Here is a 17,327-nt window from a genome sequence, read left to right as displayed (position 1 = left end):
ATACAGTAAAAAAAACCATTAAGGAGATTGAAATGTACATTAGAAAATATTCACTTAATGCAAAGAAATGTTAAGGGGGGGGAAAGACACAAGACCTAGAAAACAAAAAGCATAAACAGCAGATGTAAATCCCCCCATATTAATAACATTAAATGTAAATGGATTCAACAATCCAAAAGACAGAGAAAGTCAAAATAGATTTTAAAAAAACTAAATGCTTGCTGTCTCCAGACACATTTTAGATCCAAAGAAACAAATACAGTGAAAATAAAATACAAAAGGTATCAGATGATGCAAACACAGCAGCTGCGAGATATGTGGAAGGTCTATGCTAATTATCAGACAAAAGAAACTAAACAGGAACACCTGGCTGGCCTCAGTGGTTGAGCAGCTGCCCTTGGCTCAAGGCATGATCCCAGGGTCCCAGGATCAAATCCCACATTAGGCTCCTCATGGGGAGCCTGCTTCTCTCTGCCTAGGTCTCTGCCTCTTTCTCTGAGTCCCTCATGAATAAATAAAATCTTCAAAAAAAAAAAAAAAACTAAACAAATCTTACTACAGATAAAAAGAAATATTTTAAACTATAAAAGGGTCAATCCAAGAAAAAGATATAACAATTAGAAATACTTAACAGATAATTAAAATAAAAAATAAGGAATAGGCAATTCACCAAGATTTGAAAACTTCCAATTCCACATTTTCAATAATGAATAGAACTGGCAAAAAAAATCTACAAAAGAAGTACTGAACACATTATACACACCCACATTTGTTTCTAGTAGGGATTAAAACAGAGTATCTTAAGTTGTTAATAAATAATTGTCCACAGAGGCCCAGGTGGCTCAGTGGTTTAGCACTGCCTTCAGCTCAGGGCGTGATCCTGTCCTGGAGTCCCAGGATCAAGTCCCATGACAGGGTCCCTGCATGAAGCCTGCTTCTCTCTCTCATGAATAAATAAAATCTTTAAAATAAACAATAACTGTCCATTAGTTGCCTTGTAGATTTAAGGCTCTCTCTTTGGCAACAACAATTCAAATTCTTTTGTCAAGTGCTGAAAGGATCAGCAACCATCCCAGTAATGAGAGTGGATGTCACAGGGCCACAAAAGCAATGGATTTTTATATTCAATTGTAGGAAATTCTAGGAATATCCTTGCTATTAGTAGCTATAGGTAAATTAGCAAACCCTGAATAATGACCCTAGATACAGTTAGCACAAAGTCTGGCTCTACTAACCCCACCCATCTGGCAGGTTTTGCAGTATAAAGAATAGGTAATACCAATATTTTGATGCTGATAAGATGTGGTGGCCCTCACTGGGAGGCAAGCAGCCCTTGTATGTTGACCCTGATAAAGTCCTATGACCAAACTGAGGGAATTCAGAGCCATAATTCACATACTCCTACATCCATGGAGGTTTCCTTGTATGTCATCATGAAAATGGTTTTAAAATTTTTAACTAAAAGAAACAAAAAAACTTATATCCTGGACATAGACAAACTTTTTTAAGATTTATTTGAGAGATAGAATGCTCACATACAGGAGCATACATTTATTTGAGCAGAGGGATGGAGAGAATCCTCAAGTAGAGGATCCCTGCTGAGTGTGGAACCTGACACAGGCTCCATCCCAGAACCCTGAAACCATAACCTGAGCCAAAATCAAGAGTTGGCCACTTTACTGACAGAGCCACTAGGGTGTCCCTAGATAAACTACCTTTAGGTTTAACAGTTTGGGGCTTTAAGTTTTATGATACTATTACCATTACTTCCTGCAATAAAACTGGGAAGAAAGCATGTCACTAAAAATTCAAAGTATAAAAAGCTGTAAATAAAACTGGGAAGAAAGCATGTCACTAAAAATTCAAAGTATAAAAAGCTGTGAATTGCAAAAATAATTTGTGAAGCAGGAAAAAAAAAAGAAATGGCTGGAGACTACATGTAACAATGCATCTGATTTTCATATAATTTCATAAAGACCTCACCAAGTTTAAAAAAAGATTTGTGAATTTTTTCATTTTATTCTATATCCATAACACAAAAAATGTAGTTTAAGCAAAAAATTGTCAACCCAGAAGCTTCCTTATTTGTAATTTAGCCTTATGACAGAAATTTACAAAGCAAAAAAAACCTAAAAATCATAGTTTGGAGGGGCAGCCCTGGTAGCTCAGCAGTTTAGCGCTGCCTTCAGCCCAGGGTGTGATCCTCGAGACCCGGGATCGAGTCCCAAATCGGGCTTCCTGCATGGAGCCTGTTTCTCCCTCTGGCTGTGTCTCTGCCCTCCCCCCACCCCGTGTGTCTCTAATGAATAAGTAAATAAAATCTTAAAAAATCATAGTTTGGAGAAACAATCATATTAATATGTATCCTAAACAAATGCACAAGTGTACACCCCATGAACACAACTCTAAGAAAAAGGATCTGTTATATTAGGGTTTGCAATGGCCAGGCCTACTATACATCAGATAAAATAGTAAGAAAGAACAGGACAAACTAAGCCACATCAAGAATTGTTCCATTTCTAGTGTGCTCCACAAACCAAAGTTCATTTGGAGTATCTATTGATGTGGTTAAACTGAGGAAAGCCAGTATTTTTCACTGAAAAACTAATTAGCATTTTAAAAAGCTTAGAGATACTTCTATAACATCAACAAAACCACAAACACCAACACTTCAGTGGAAAAGACACTTTTCAGGAATGCCAAAGTATCGTGATTTACTTAACCTATTCTAGCTCTGGCTGTTTCTATCCTCAGTCATATGATAAATTAGGCTATTAACCCTTGAATTAGGCTTTCAAAAGTATTCTAAGTTTTGTGTTATTTATAATGTAACTCTATAAATAACAGCTAACATTTGAGAATTTACCATATGTTAAGAACTGTCTGTGCTGAATGCTTTAAATACATTATCACATTCAACTGACAGAACAAATGAATGAAGCCAGGCAGGAGTGCAGTGGCTATCAAGAATACAAGAATACAAGTCCCACTATCACTGCTGTTAACTCTCCACAGTGCCAGAGAAAGGCAACAAGACTATAATTTCATGTGCAACTTATTACTTACACAAACAGAAAAACCAAGATTAGTGTCCCTATTCCCAGAAGGTGATACCAAAGTGGTTGAGAATACAGGCTGCTGAGGAGCCAATTCAGAAACAACCATTTTATAGCCTACTGCTCTATCCCAAGGGTAAGGGAAGTGGTAAAGTCCAGTGCTCAACTGACACACTGGGGCACAGATAAAAACTATCCTTGAGGCCATTTTTCACAAGGGTTCTTATTAAGCTTTTCCCAGGAAGACAAGCAGGGTGTCCTGCCAAGGTATGGGTTAGACAGAGATTAGGTTTTGCTTGTTCAGCCCATGACAAGACAAAGGTAATCAGAGTACCATGGTAAAGCTGCCCCCCTCCACAACTCGACCCTCCACCTTTTATGTGTCCAGCTACAAATTCTATTCAGACACTCCATCAAATACCCTAACTGTACTTTCTCTCAGGCAATATTTGAAAAGTGACTTGACCCTGACCCTTGGCGGGATGATCAGGCCTTTTGTGGAGGTCAGACCACAACCAAGTTCCCCACACCGAGCCAAGCCAGTGAACTACGTCCCAGGTATCATTGAGGTTCACCAATGACAGCCACATGGCTTTCTCCCTAGAAGAACAGGGAGTGGGAACAGCTCTACTTTTGCTGACGGATTAATCTAGGTACAGCATGGGGTGCTTGGCAGTCATATATATCCCATCATGACTGGCCAGTCCCAAGTCCAGAGCAATGCATCTGACTATCATTCAGGTTACAAAGTTTACACTTTCCTGTGTCTCTAGAGCAGAGGTCAGAGACAAATTTCAGACTTCATTTATAGTTATATTATATCCTACAGTGGGAATTAATGATTCCAGAGCATACATGAAAAAGTCAGTTATCTTTCCTTCAAGTGCTGCCTAGTAACTCATTTTAGAGTGCTCCAGGTATCCACCTCAAAGAAACAGGAATCATTAGAGGGGTAATGGTCTCAAATACCTAGAAATCCCTGACAAGTGCCTCACGTATACATGAGCAGTTTGCCAGGCAAGTATAAGGAACCTAAGATGAAACATGTGTTTGGAGTACAAAGTTTAAGTATTGCTATTACAATAGGAGTGAGCCAATTCTGTGCCTCTTGAGGTAGACAAACTCTATCAAAAGAACTAAACAGTTGCCGTAAAGCAGGCTCAATTGCCCTGAAGAAAAATCTGAAAACTTTTACAACCTGTTAGTTACCTCTGTCATTATAGGCAACATTCTATTGTCTACTCTGGTTGTCTGAGGTTTAGAGTTGCAAGAACTTTTAACAGAGGCATTTTGTTGGCATGGAGTTAAGATCCAGATTTTATAAAACTAAAGGTTGAGATTAATAATGCAAGGGGATCTGAAGTACCCAAGAGACCTATTGGACAGAATCTACTTTGCTAGTGGGATCAAGGCAGGGGATGACAGATCTACTTAAATTCAGAGCCATTAACTGTAGTTTAGTTTAGACAATATATACAAGAGAACTCTGCTTTCCCTTAATCAGGGAACCAATGGAAGTCATGACTAACAGGATAAGGTATACAAGCCTTGGTCCAAAGGATACCACTCCCAAGACATTCATTCCCAAACTCAGCAACAGCTGAGTCTGTAGGGAGTCCTTAGATTAAGATCTTCTCCTGGCCAGCAGTATGTTGATTGAGGGTGGTAGGTAGCAACAGCCTGGGGTAAATTAGATTACTAGTTTCTGCCTATTTCCCCAACCCTGATCCCACCTGGGTCTATTGTCTTCCTTCTCCAACTACTATAGGGGAACTATGCAGTTATGCTGGGGGAGAAGGAATGATAATCAGTCAATCCTATGCTCTAAGCCACCCAAGCCACAATCCTTTGTCCAGTAACACTATCGCATGGAAGGAAAATGTAAAAACCGATAGAAGTTGTGGCAAGGAATCTTCAGTGCTGTAATGAAGCAGTGACCTATTGAGACATCCAAAACACCCTCAACTACTTCAACTAAAAACACATGGCAAAAAATTGAATGCAGAAACAGATTTGATATAACCTACATAAACAAATATTCTTTGGGGTCCAAAAGAATTTCTAATGTATATAAATACTTCCTGAGACCACCTGTCCTTTCCTTTTTTTTTTTTTTTTTTTTAAAAATTTTTTTTTTTTTAATTTTTATTTATTTATGATAGTCACAGAGAGAGAGAGGCAGAGACACAGGCAGAGGGAGAAGCAGGCTCCATGCACCGGGAGCCCGACATGGGATTCGATCCCGGGTATCCAGGATCGCGCCCTGGGCCAAAGGCAGGCGCCAAACCTCTGCGCCACCCAGGGATCCCACCACCTGTCCTTTCCATCTGTAGCTGTAGATAGCATACCCACTCAGTACTCGTGGAAGGAGAACCTGGAAGCATGCACCTCACTTCCATGAAGCATGCACCTCACTTCCATGGACTCTTGCCCATGCATCTCTCTCTTCTGTTTGACATATATTGTGTCCTTTGCTGTCATAAACTTTAACCATGAGAATACAAAAGTAGAGAAAAGGAACAAAACTAAAACTTGGGTCTTTGAAAAGATCAACAAAACTGACAAACCTTTATCTAGACTGACCAAGAAGAAAGTCTCAAAATTATTAAAATCAGGAAATAGAGACATTACTACCAACCCTTCACTGAAAACGAAAAGAGAATACTATGAACTGTTTGCCGATATATTTAATGATTTGGATGAAAACGACCACCGTGATATTTTATAGTAAGAAATATGTATTTGATCTTTGTCCTCACTTCCCGCACAGAGTTCCTAAAATCCTTGGGTTTTCCTAAGTGATGTGTTAAAGGTGTCTTTTGTTATGTTCCCAAAGAGGGGGCTGATTGCCAGGAAAACCAGTCCTGTGATCAGGGGATTAGAACTTTCAGTCCCACCCCACCCCACCCCACCTCCAGAGAGGGGAGATGGAAAGTGAATCAATGGCCAAGGTTTTTAATCAATCATGACTATGTAATGAAGCCTCTATGAAAACCCAAACGAGAGAGAGCTTCTAGGTATGTGAACACATGAAGATTTAGGGAGAATGGCATGCTCAGAGGAGGCAAAGAACTTTCACTCTCCTTCCCACATACCTCACCCTACGCATCTCTTCTAGGACTGTGGATTTGTATCCTTTAAAATCATTTTAAATACACCAGTAACCTAGTAAGTAACATGATTCTCTGAGTTCTGTGAACCCCTCTAGCAAATTAGTAGACTCCATGGAAGGGTTTGTGGAAACCTCTGTTCTATAGCCAGTTAGTTGGAAGAACAAACAACCTGGACTTGCAATTGGCATCTGAAATCCGGGAGGGTTGGAGAAACCTCCAATCTATAGCCTTTTGGTCAGAAGCACAAGGGAAAACCTGGGCTTCAGACTGCTATCTTAAATGGGGGGGAGGGCAGTCTTCTGGGTCTGAGCCCTCAACCTACAGAATCTGATGCTACTTCCAGGTGTTAGAATAACAGTAGGATACCCACATGGTGTCCCCAGAAAATTGCTTGTTGTTGATGTGGGGAGACCCTCCCCCCACATACAGTGGAATTAAGTGCACAACCCCAGAAGACCCCAAAAGACATTGACCAAAACTAACTCAAGAAGATACAGGAAATCTAAATAGGACTACATAAAAAGATTGAATTAGTAATCAGAAAATCACCTAAAAAGAAATGGTTAGTCCCAGACAGCTTTCTGGTGAATCATACCAAAAATTTAAATATTAAAAATCAATTCTACAAACTTTTCTGAAACACAAAAGAGAGAATACTTCCCAAGTTAATTCTATGAGGCTAATAATATTGTCTGAATAGCAAAAACAGAAAAGAAATCACAATAAAACTGCAGACCAGTATCTTATGAATAGATGCAAAAATCCTCCACAAAGTATTTGCAAACCAAATAGATCAGCATATAAAAATTATACGCCACAACCAAGTGGGACTTATCCCTGAAATGCAAGACAGGTTCAACATTAAAAAAAATATTATATAATGTATCAATAGACTAAAGGACAAAACCAAATGATCATCTCAGTAGATGCAGAAGGATCAAAGATAGAAATTAAATGCACCTTCAAATCCAACATCTTTTCATGATAAAAACAAACTATAAGTAGAAGGGAATTTCTCTGAGTTGGTAAAAGGCATCTACAAAAAACCCACAGCATATATCATAATGAACGGGGAAAGACTGAATGCTTATCCTCTACAAGATCAGGAACAAAATAGATGTCTGTACTTGCTATTTCTGTTAGGTATTATACCAGAGGGTCTAACCACGGCAGTTAAGCAAAAGAAAGAAAAAGAAATAAAAGACACCTAGATTGGAAATGAAGAAGTAAAACTATCTCTAGTTGTAGATGACATCATCTTATATATAGAAAACCAGAAGGAACCCCATAAAAAAACATAAGATAGTTTAGCTAGGCTGTGTAGTACATCCTCAATATACAAAAGCCAAATGTGTTTCTAAACAACACAATCTAGAAAACAATCTCATTACGGTAACATTAAAAAGAATCAAACACTTTGGAATAAATTTAACAGAAATGAAAAATTTATACTCCATAAAACATTGCTACAAGAAATTAAAGACCAAGGGGACCTGGCTGGCTGGGTCGGTAGAGCATAAAACTCTTTTGATGATCTCAGAGTGAATTCGAGCCCTGTTGGGTACTGAGTTTACTTAAAAAAAATAAAAAAATAAAAAAAAAAAAAAAAAAAATCAAAATATTGGCTAGCTCGGTTGGAAGAGCATGCAACGCTTGATCTTACGGCTTTGAGTTTGAGCCCCATGTTGAATGTACAGATTACTAAAAAAATTTTATTAAAAAAAATTAAAGACCTATAAAAAGAAAAAGGAAAAGCACCCCATGTCCAATTAAAGATTTAATGCTATTAAGGAGGCAATACTCCCTGGATTCATCTACAGATTCAGTGCAACCCTTATCAAAATCCTAGATGTCTTTTCAGAAATTTAGAACCTAATCCTAGAATTCATTTTGAAAGGAATAAATCTGGAGGACTCACACTTCCCAACTTCAAAATTTACTACAAAACCACGTAACAAAACATGTAGTACTGAACAGAACTGACAATCCAAAAATAAACCATCATATTTACAGTCACTAGAATTAAAAAAGAATTCTTACAACTCAACAATACAAAGACAACTCAAATTGAAAGTTAACAAAAATTCTGAATAGACAATTTTCCCAAAAATATAAAAAATAGCAAATATGCACATAAAAAGATGTTTGACATCATTAACCACCAATGAAAAGCACAGTACCTATCACAAAAAGACAAGTATTTGCCGTGGATGTGGACATACTGGAACTCTTATGCATGTAGTTGAGAATATAAATGGTTCGTCTACTTTGAAGAACACTCTGGCAGTTTCTCAAAAAGATCAAATATAGTTATATGATGGAGCAACTCTCTGCTCCTAGGCATATACCCAAGAGAATTAAAAATGTAGGACTACACAAATACTTGTACATCAATGCTCACAGCAGCAAATGCTAACAATGCAAGTGTCTGTTAACTGGCAGGAGAAACAAAATGTGGCATATCTATACAATGGACTATTACTTGGCCATAAAAAGCAGTGAAGTACAGACATGCTTCAACATGGATATGCCTTGAAAACATGTGAAGTGAGAGAAAAGTCACAAAGGATCACATATTATTATTAATTCATCTAAAAGAAATGTTCAGAACACACAAATCTAGAGATAAAAACTAGATTAATAGCTGCCTGGGAATGCCTGGGTTGGAGGAAAGGGAAGTTATTTGTGAAGAAGATCCCAAAATACAGGCATTATAAAGAGTCACTCTAAATAGAGTCAAAAGGATAGTGAAGAAACAGGGCCTATGCTGGTCTCCGGTTTCAATTTTTGGAACACCATGAACTTTTGACTTTTGGCAACTGCAACTAGACCACCTCCTGGAATACATCCTCCTACTTTGGACTGAAATAGAGAATGTTAACGTCTATTAACCAAATAATCAATCATGTGTTATAGTTAGTTTAAACTCTGCTAGCACCAACCATTATTCTTCCAAAACAAGTTATATAGCCTTGTGGTTTCTGCCTATATAAGCATGCACTCCCCACTCACTGGAGCATACTCTGGATTCTGGTCAACTCTGCGTGTCCCAGACTGCAGTCCCTAAGACACCAAATAAACCCTTTTGGTTGCTTTACAGCCTCATTACCATCTAGATTGACACTATTAATGAGCATGGAGATGGTTTTGGAGGTCAAGAAACTGTTCTAAAATTAACCTGCAGTGATGGCTGCATACCCCGTGAATATACTGAAAACCACCGTACTCTGTAAATGGACAAGTTCAATCATATGAATATGGTATATGAATTATATCTCTGAACTGTAGTTGAAAAAAAAAAAAAGCAAACATAGCATTTCCCTGTTATTAACATAGGCACATGACCCAATGAAAGCCAATGAAATTAATTCTAGATTTTTGATAAAGCAATCATATGAAAGGCATGTCTGTTCAAGTTGAAGCTGAATGCATATTATACCTGGAGATACTGCAGCCACTCAATGAAGGGGGGAGGGTGTGCCTGAGAATTAAGTCAATGTTGAAGACAGCAAAGATAGAGTATCTCAAAAGTCTTTTAAGATTTTCTTTCCTTTGGGCAGCCCCGGTGGCTCAGTGGTTTAGTGCTGCTTTCACCCCAAGGTGTGATCCTGGAGACCCAGGATAGAGTCCCACAGTCAGGTTCCCTGCATGGAGCCTGCTTCTCCTCTGCCTGTGTCTCTGCCTGTGTGTGTGTGTGTGTGTATGTCTCATGAATAAATAAATAAAATCTTTAAAAAAAAATTTTCTTTCCTTAGATTCAGATGCTGAATCCAGCCAAACATGAAGATTGAGCCACTTGAACTTCTAAATGATGTGATCCAATAAATTACCTTTTGTGGCTTAAAAAAAATAATTTATGATTTGTTTCTTATAACCTACAGTGGAAAATACATCCTATAACACACTTTGCAACCTTAACCATAAATTAAAGATTTTATCTACAAATGAAGTGTTGTAATTTAATACATCTCAAGAGAATCTTAGTGATTATCATTAAATCTTTGCAGTAATTACAACAATGAGCAATGTCTCACTTGAGGCACTTACCTCAACAGGCCAGCCTCCAATACTGCCATTCAATTTACAAGCACATTTAAGATCTCAAGAATATACACACTACAATGATGGCTCTAAAAAAAAGCATTCAGAATTCCTCAAAGTCCACAAGATTACTTCTTTCTTTACAAGGCTTATTACAAAGTAAATTTTAACTTGCATTTCTGGAGACAGAGTTGGTAAACTGTTATCTCTTTACCTAAAACTGAAGAGTATGCCTTACATGGTGGGGATGGGACAGGACAGAGGAGAAAGCCTGGTTACAACAAAAAAATCTGGAAATCCAACTTTATAAATACCTATTTACTTATTTTTAAAGATTTTACTATATACTTATTTGAGAGTGAGCAAGCACAGGCAAATGTACGGAAAGGGGAGGGGCAGAGGGAGAAGAACAAGCATCCCTCCCAGCCCAACACAGAGCCAAGCTGGATGCAGAGCTCGACGTGGGGCTCAATCCCAGGACTCCAAAACCATGAACCTAGCCCAAGTCAGATGTGTAACTGACTGAGCCACCATGGTGCCCTTATAAATACCTTTTAAAACAGCAAGATCAATTCGCTAAATATCTGTGCTTCTATTTGTACAAGATACCCATAATCTAAATGGGAAGAGGTTCCTGTACATCACACAATAATGTGGAAAAACAGGGCTGTGGGGCAAATATGCCCTCAATAAAGAATTTAATGCAGGTGTCCCTGATTTCAAATTAAACCTGCAGATAAAAACAATAGACTTGCGTTCTGGTACTTCCTTGCAAAAACTGAACCTACAACAGGTTCTATAATGAAAGGTTTAATCAACACAAAGCTGTTAAATTGACTTAGAGTTGATAAACTTAGAGCTTAAAGCAAACTGAATTTCCTATTAGACATAATACATCTTTCCTTATATAAAATACAAGCCATAAAATCTTTCCTGTAACAGGACAACAGCTAAAATTTATTGAGCACTTACCACTTACAGCCAGCAGCTGTTCCAAGTAGGTCCTATGAATAAAAAATCATGTAACTTATCCCACCAATGCTATGAAGCAGGTGCTACTGTTATCCTCATTTTACAAATGAGAAAACAGAGGCAAAAGGTTAAATAATTTTGGGCAGCCCAGGTGGCTTAGCACCACCATCAGTCCGGGGTGTGATCCTGGAGACCCGGGATCGAGTCCCACATCCACTCCCTGCATGGAGCCTGCTTCTCCCTCTGCCTGGGTTCTGCCCCTCTCTCTGTCTCTCTTCTCTCTGTGTCTCTCATGAATGAATAAATGAAATCTTAAAAAAAAAAAAAAAAAAGGTTAGATAATTTTCCCAAGGTTGTGGTACAGCCAAGACCTGAAACTCAGCAAAGGATGCAAGGCCACGGTCTTAATCATTACAGGATATTTCCTGACACAACTTGGGTGTTTACAGGATGGAAGCCCTGGAGATGATCACTCTGGTTTTAGAGGTTGTCCTCTCACAGAATGGTTCTCCTAGAGTTGAGCTCTGTGCTGCCTTACCCCAACCCCTTGCCAGAAATAATAAAAACAAATTTAAAAAAGGAAGAAACCATCTTAAGTAGACCTCTGCCTGAGTAACTTGACCCAGTCACCTCACCATGATCTACTCTTCCTTATTCACAAAAGATTAACAACTGAATTCTCTAGGCTAGGTCACCCATTGTCATGTGTCCTCAAGCTCTGTCATTGAATCCATTGTATCCTGCCATTTAATTGTCTAACTGATGCTGATTTCGTTTAATTAATAATTTCATTCCACAACAGAAAAATCAGAGGAGGCTACTTGGAGGTAACATACTTACTTGTGAAGTATAATCTTACTCTTTTACCATTGTGTACGTTCCCATTTCCCTCCAAACACGTGCTCCCCCTTCACACACTGTTTTTACTTCTTTGGTCCTAGGAAGAGCAAGAAACATTCTGCAGTTAGCGGTTTAATATAAAGCGTGTATATATATGTATTTTTTTAATTTATAATGAAGTTTAAAGTCACAATAAAAGCACACGTTTAATCTGTTTACCCTGATAGGGCAACTGCTGGGCTCTGCAGAGTGTTCCTGTAAGGTTGCACCAAAAAAACGCACTAAGTCTGCAAAATTTTTACTAGGTGTGCAACCTGACAGAAACAGAAACTAGGTGTGGCCTCGAATACCCTTCACTGCTTAAAATAAGAATTCATGAGGGGGGTGGGGGGGTCCTCCAGGTTCACTCCTGTCCGACCGTTCTAGAACAAATACTTCAATTGCACTGCAATTTCCCTCACTGGAAGAGTTCAGAGAATCCGACTGCACAGAAAAAGAAAAATAATAATAATAAAAGAATGTGAAGTAAAACCTTAACATTCCTGCATGTTCACGCTGAATAAAACGAACCATTTACAGCCAACGTCAAACAGAAAAATCCCCAAACAAGCTCCCTCCTGAAATGCGCCCCGAGCCCTCTTTTCTTCTCAAGCTGGGCTCTTGAGAAGTATCACAGATGAATTGTCTTCACGGAAACGACCCCCCCCCCAAAGGTCGCCGCTGAGGTCGAGACCGGAGTCCCCCGAGGACACCCAGAGCGCCAGACGCCTGGAGGAAGCGACCACGGCCGAGCGCGGGGAGCGTCCGCCGGCCCCTGGGAGACGCTCGCCGGGCGATCCCGCTTCGGGAGGGTCAGCAGGAGGGAGCCGCGGAGGAAGGAGACGCTCGAGAAACAGTAAATGCAAAAACAAAGATTTTTTTTTTCCCACGACCACGACACAGGAAATAATTAACAACAGAAGCTTCTCTCACACCCACCGCCTCAACAACCGCCTCGCGGCGCCACAAAACGCGCACCCGCCACCTCCACCGCGGACCGAGGCGACTGAAAGCGAACAGCCCGCGAGGCGCCGCCCTGGGGCGCGGGCTCCGAGTCTGGCGGCGGCCGCGGGGCCCCGAGCGACGCTGCCCGCCCAGCCGCGGGCGGCCGCGCGCCCGAGCCTCCCCGCCCGAGGCCCGGAGCCGCCCGAGCGCCCGCGACCCCGCGCCTCCGTCCGCGCCTCAGAACAAAAGCGGCCGCCGCCGCCGCCCGTCCGCCCGCCCGCGGGCGCCTGGGCTGGGGGCGCCTGGGCTCGGGGCGCCGCGGACCCGCGGAGGCGAGCGAGGGGCCGCGGGCCGCCGGGCCGCACACTTACCGACGGGCCCAGAGCCCAGCGCGGGCCAGCGGGGAGGACGCTCCGGCCTCCCGGGCCCCTGAGTTTAAGTCAGCTCGGGCCGCCTCCGGGGGCGGGTCGAGCGGCGAGGCCCCGGCTCCTCCCGCGGCTGGGCCCCGCCCCCGGCTGTGGGCGGCCGCCCGGAGGCCGGCGGCGCCCGGGTCCTAGTGCCCCGCGGGTAAGCTAGGCGGCGGCCGGTCGGGCCTTCCAGTCCCGGGCGGCGAGATTTGCAAAAGCGCGCTCCCGTGTCTGATAGGAATAAAGGGGAAAGGAGAGAAAATGAGTGGGAAGTATCAGTGAGCGTGACGGATCATGAGAGACTCCTAACTCTGGGCAATGAACAAGGGGTGGTGGAAGCGGAGGTGGGCGGGGGGATGGAGGGACTGGGGGGGGCGGGGGAGGGCACTTGACGGGATGAGCACTGGGTGTTATGCTCTATGTTGGCAAATCGGATCCAATAAAAAAATATATACAGGGGATCCCTGGGTGGTTCAGCGGTTTAACGCCGCCTTCAGCCCAGGGCGTGATCCTGGGGTCTCAGGATCGAGTCCCAAGTCGGGCTCCCTGCATGGAGCCTGCTTCTCCCTCTGCCTGTGTCTCTGCTCCCCTCTCTCTCTCTCTCTCTCTCTCTCGCTCTCTGTGTGTGTGTGTCTCATGAATAAATAAATATTTAAAGATATATATATTAAGTAAGACATTTAAAAGTATATATACAAAAAAGTTAAATTTGAATGAATAAAAATTAAATATGCAAAAAAAAAAAAGTCTCTATCAGTGGTTCTCTGCCTTTCACTTACATCAGAAGCATCCAGAGAGCTCCTTAAAAAGGATTGAAGCGCACCACCTTGCAAAATTGCCAATTCAGTGGGCTAAAGTAAGGCTGAAAACGCAGATTTTTTTTAAGATTGGTTTGAGAGAGAGAGAGAGAGTCAGGCAGAGACACAGGCAGTGGGAGAAGCAGGCTCCATGCAGGGAGCCCCATGGGGTCTCAAGCCCTTAACTGGGATCACGCCCTGAGCTGAAGGCAGATGCTCAACCCCTGAGCCACTTAGATGTTCCTGAAAGGGTAGATTTCTAACAAGCTCCCGGGATAGGCTGTTGCTGCTGGTCTCAGAGCCAATGATACAGGGTATGGGGTCAGCAAGCTTAATATAAAACAAGTGAAAGAGAAAGCGCACCAAGTGAAGCGCACCAAGTAAATAATTTTTTTTTTCAGGTCATTGAAATAGGGAGAATGACAATTAATGCAGAGGATACTTCTCAAAGATAGGCCTTTCTTATATGAGGGGTTTTATAGGAAGAAGTAAATGAGAGAATACTGTCTGAGTGGTTAAACGTAAGAAAAGGCAGAGGTGGTTAGTTCTTGGCCTAGGGAAGGCAGGGTATTCCTTCGCCCCCAGGTCTGGATCTTGACTCTGCCACTCACTAGACATACAACTTTGGGAAAATCACTTAATCTGTTTCTGCTATTTTCCTGCCTGTAAAAGAAGAATAACAGGAATGCAGGTTTCTCCTGCTGTCTGAAAGCAGAGAATTCATATGAAAAGCCAAAGCGGTGTAAAGTGAGGAAGCAATTACCATTAATTTATGTGGAAACATTTTTGAGCATTCCCAGACCCAAAGAACAACTCCTTTTAGGCTTTCCTTTGGACACATCTTGCTAACAGATGCACAGAATAAGTTGGGATAAAGCACAGATGATCACAGACATAGTTAAAAGCTATAGCAGCTCAATGCTGAGATACCGAGTGTAGTTCCCAAGGAAGGTGAATTGGCGATGCCACTCTGGCTGCTCTGGGTACACTCCGCATCACAAACGCTGAATGCTATTCTCACTTATCATCTTTTTGCAGGAAAGCAAACATCTGGGATCCCTGGGTGGCGCAGCGGTTTGGCACCTGCCTTTGGCCCAGGGCGCGATCCTGGAGACCCGGGATCAAATCCCATGTCGGGCTCCCGGTGCATGGAGCCTGCCTCTCCCTCTGCCTGTGTCTCTGCCTCTCTCTCTCTCTCTCTTTCTCTCTGTGACTATCATAAATTTAAAAAAAAAAATTAAAAAAAATAAAAAAAATTAAAAAAAAAGGAAAGCAAACATCTTCAGATTTCTTTGGGTTAGCACAAACAAGTACTAATGTAAGTCTTTCGTAAAAGCAAAGTAGCATAAGGAGACCTTTCAAAAAGCGAAAAGCAGTGGATACTTGTACTTACTTTCTAGGATTATTGAGACCATTACATAAATTAACGCATTAACTTAGGACATCTCCTGGAGCATGGAGTGGTATACTTGGCTCAGAAAAGGGGTTTTCCAGAGCCTAAGCCATACAGATAGACTATGAGAAATCAACCCAAGGGAGAGGGAGTTCTATTGCCAGAAAGTCTGATGCAGACCCCACTCCTATACAGCCTAAGGAAGGCTTAATGCCCAGCAAGATTTAATGCCCAGGAAGCTACAACTTTATTTTAGATGAAGTCACTGATCTCTCTGCCATGTATCCTTGTCTGTGTTTATGCTGACTTTCTCCTTTCTCCTTTAGATAAGTAAAGCTTGTCTGACTTCCAAAAAGTGTTTGGTCTTTCCACAAATCCTAAAGTACAACTGGCATTCATCAGTTTAGCAGCCTTGAAGGATCACCAGCAAGGAGACTTGCAGAGGGAAGACACAATCTCTAGGACTATTAAATATAAGTATATTTAATACAGGGCTGGATCTTACATTGACTTCTCCTTACGGTACTTATGGCACAGTGTTCCAAAGAACCATATTATCCAGATGGTCAGGCTTGTGGGACCCAGGAAATTTAACAAAATCCCCTATCCCTGGACAAGCAGAGCAGGACTGACTCTATTTTGTGCTGCACCCGTCTCGTGCTGACCTGCTTATTGCTCAGGGTACTGCCCCACCCTAGTCATGCCCAGGGCACAGCCTAACCGGAAATCCGGCTCAGTGACAGGCCAGTTCAAATAGATACTGTAGGGTAAAATGTAATTCAATCGGCCACCTGCGAGTGGACCAGCATGACTGTGCAAATTTCTTTGTATCCCATTGGCCACTGGCCCCTATAAAGTTGCTAAGCTTCTTAGTCTCGGGGTCAAGTCCCTGCTCCGCTGTGTCGGGTACACTTGGACCCAGGCTCGAGCTTGTAAATAAACCCTCATGTGTTTGCATCGGTGTCAGCTCCTCGGTGGTTTCTCGGATTCCCGATCTTGGGCACAACAGGCTGAGGAAAGATTTCCCCAAAAGATTAGGTTGCTGTATGCTATGTCTACTATCATAAATTACACATCCTCTTCCTATGTTTCCCAACATTCAAAAGCAAAAACTCAAAAATCAATTCAACTATAGATATGATCTGAATCTTTTAAAAGCATAATACTTAGCCTCAAGGTTTGTTAACTTCTAAATTTATAAGACATGTTTTAGAAAAGTGCATGACATGGGGCTCTGGGGTGGTTCAGTTGGTTAAGCATCTGGTTCAGGTCACAGTCTCAGGGTCATGAGATCAAGTCCCATGACAGGCCCATGACAGGCTCTATGCTCAATGGGGAGTCTGCTTGGAATTTGCTTTCTCCTTCTGCCCCTCCCCACTGTGTGCACTCTCACTTTCTAAAATAAATAAATAACTCTTGTAAAAAAAAAGTGCATGACATCATTAGCATGTCTATAGTAAGAAATTATAATGGTGTACAAAAGATGATTATTATACATTTAAGTGGCAAATTAGGACATTGGTTTCCTTTTTCTTTTCTTGGCTGTCCCTTGTGTTCTGCTTCCCCTTCCTGTTAGTATTATTTAACTGGATACAGGGTCACATAACTGGATACAACATTCCCCAAGCCTCCCTTGCAGCTAAGTATTGCTACATTTTAATTCTCATAATGAAGTCTGAGCACAAATGTTGTATGTAGCTTCTTCCTAAGGGAATGCTTTACCT

The 17,327-nt window shown here is 41.6% G+C and overlaps 1 protein-coding gene across 7 annotated transcripts in view; it reads right to left on the bottom strand.

Annotated features, from left to right (window-relative positions):
• The window catches only part of RESF1 (retroelement silencing factor 1), a 28,747-nt gene extending 15,269 nt beyond the window's left edge, over nt 1–13,478 (bottom strand). For 4 of the 7 annotated variants that reach the window (XM_041735778.1, XM_041735777.1, XM_041735782.1 and 1 more), the window contains exons 1-2: nt 13,378–13,478; nt 12,023–12,119 (exon numbers count right to left, since the gene is read on the bottom strand). The gene's annotated coding sequence lies outside the window, so the exon portion shown is untranslated. Of the gene's footprint in view, nt 1–11,182; nt 11,215–12,022; nt 12,120–13,377 lie in introns of all 7 variants that reach the window. The other 3 variants (XM_041735779.1, XM_041735780.1, XM_041735781.1) reach the window with 1 other exon arrangement.
• Between the last annotated feature and the right edge of the window lie 3,849 nt (nt 13,479–17,327).

Source organism: Vulpes lagopus, chromosome 21 (assembly GCF_018345385.1).
Source record: "Vulpes lagopus strain Blue_001 chromosome 21, ASM1834538v1, whole genome shotgun sequence".
NCBI lineage: Eukaryota > Metazoa > Chordata > Mammalia > Carnivora > Canidae > Vulpes > Vulpes lagopus.
Note: the sequence above shows the minus strand (reverse complement) of the source record. Positions and strands in the feature narration are given on the sequence as shown.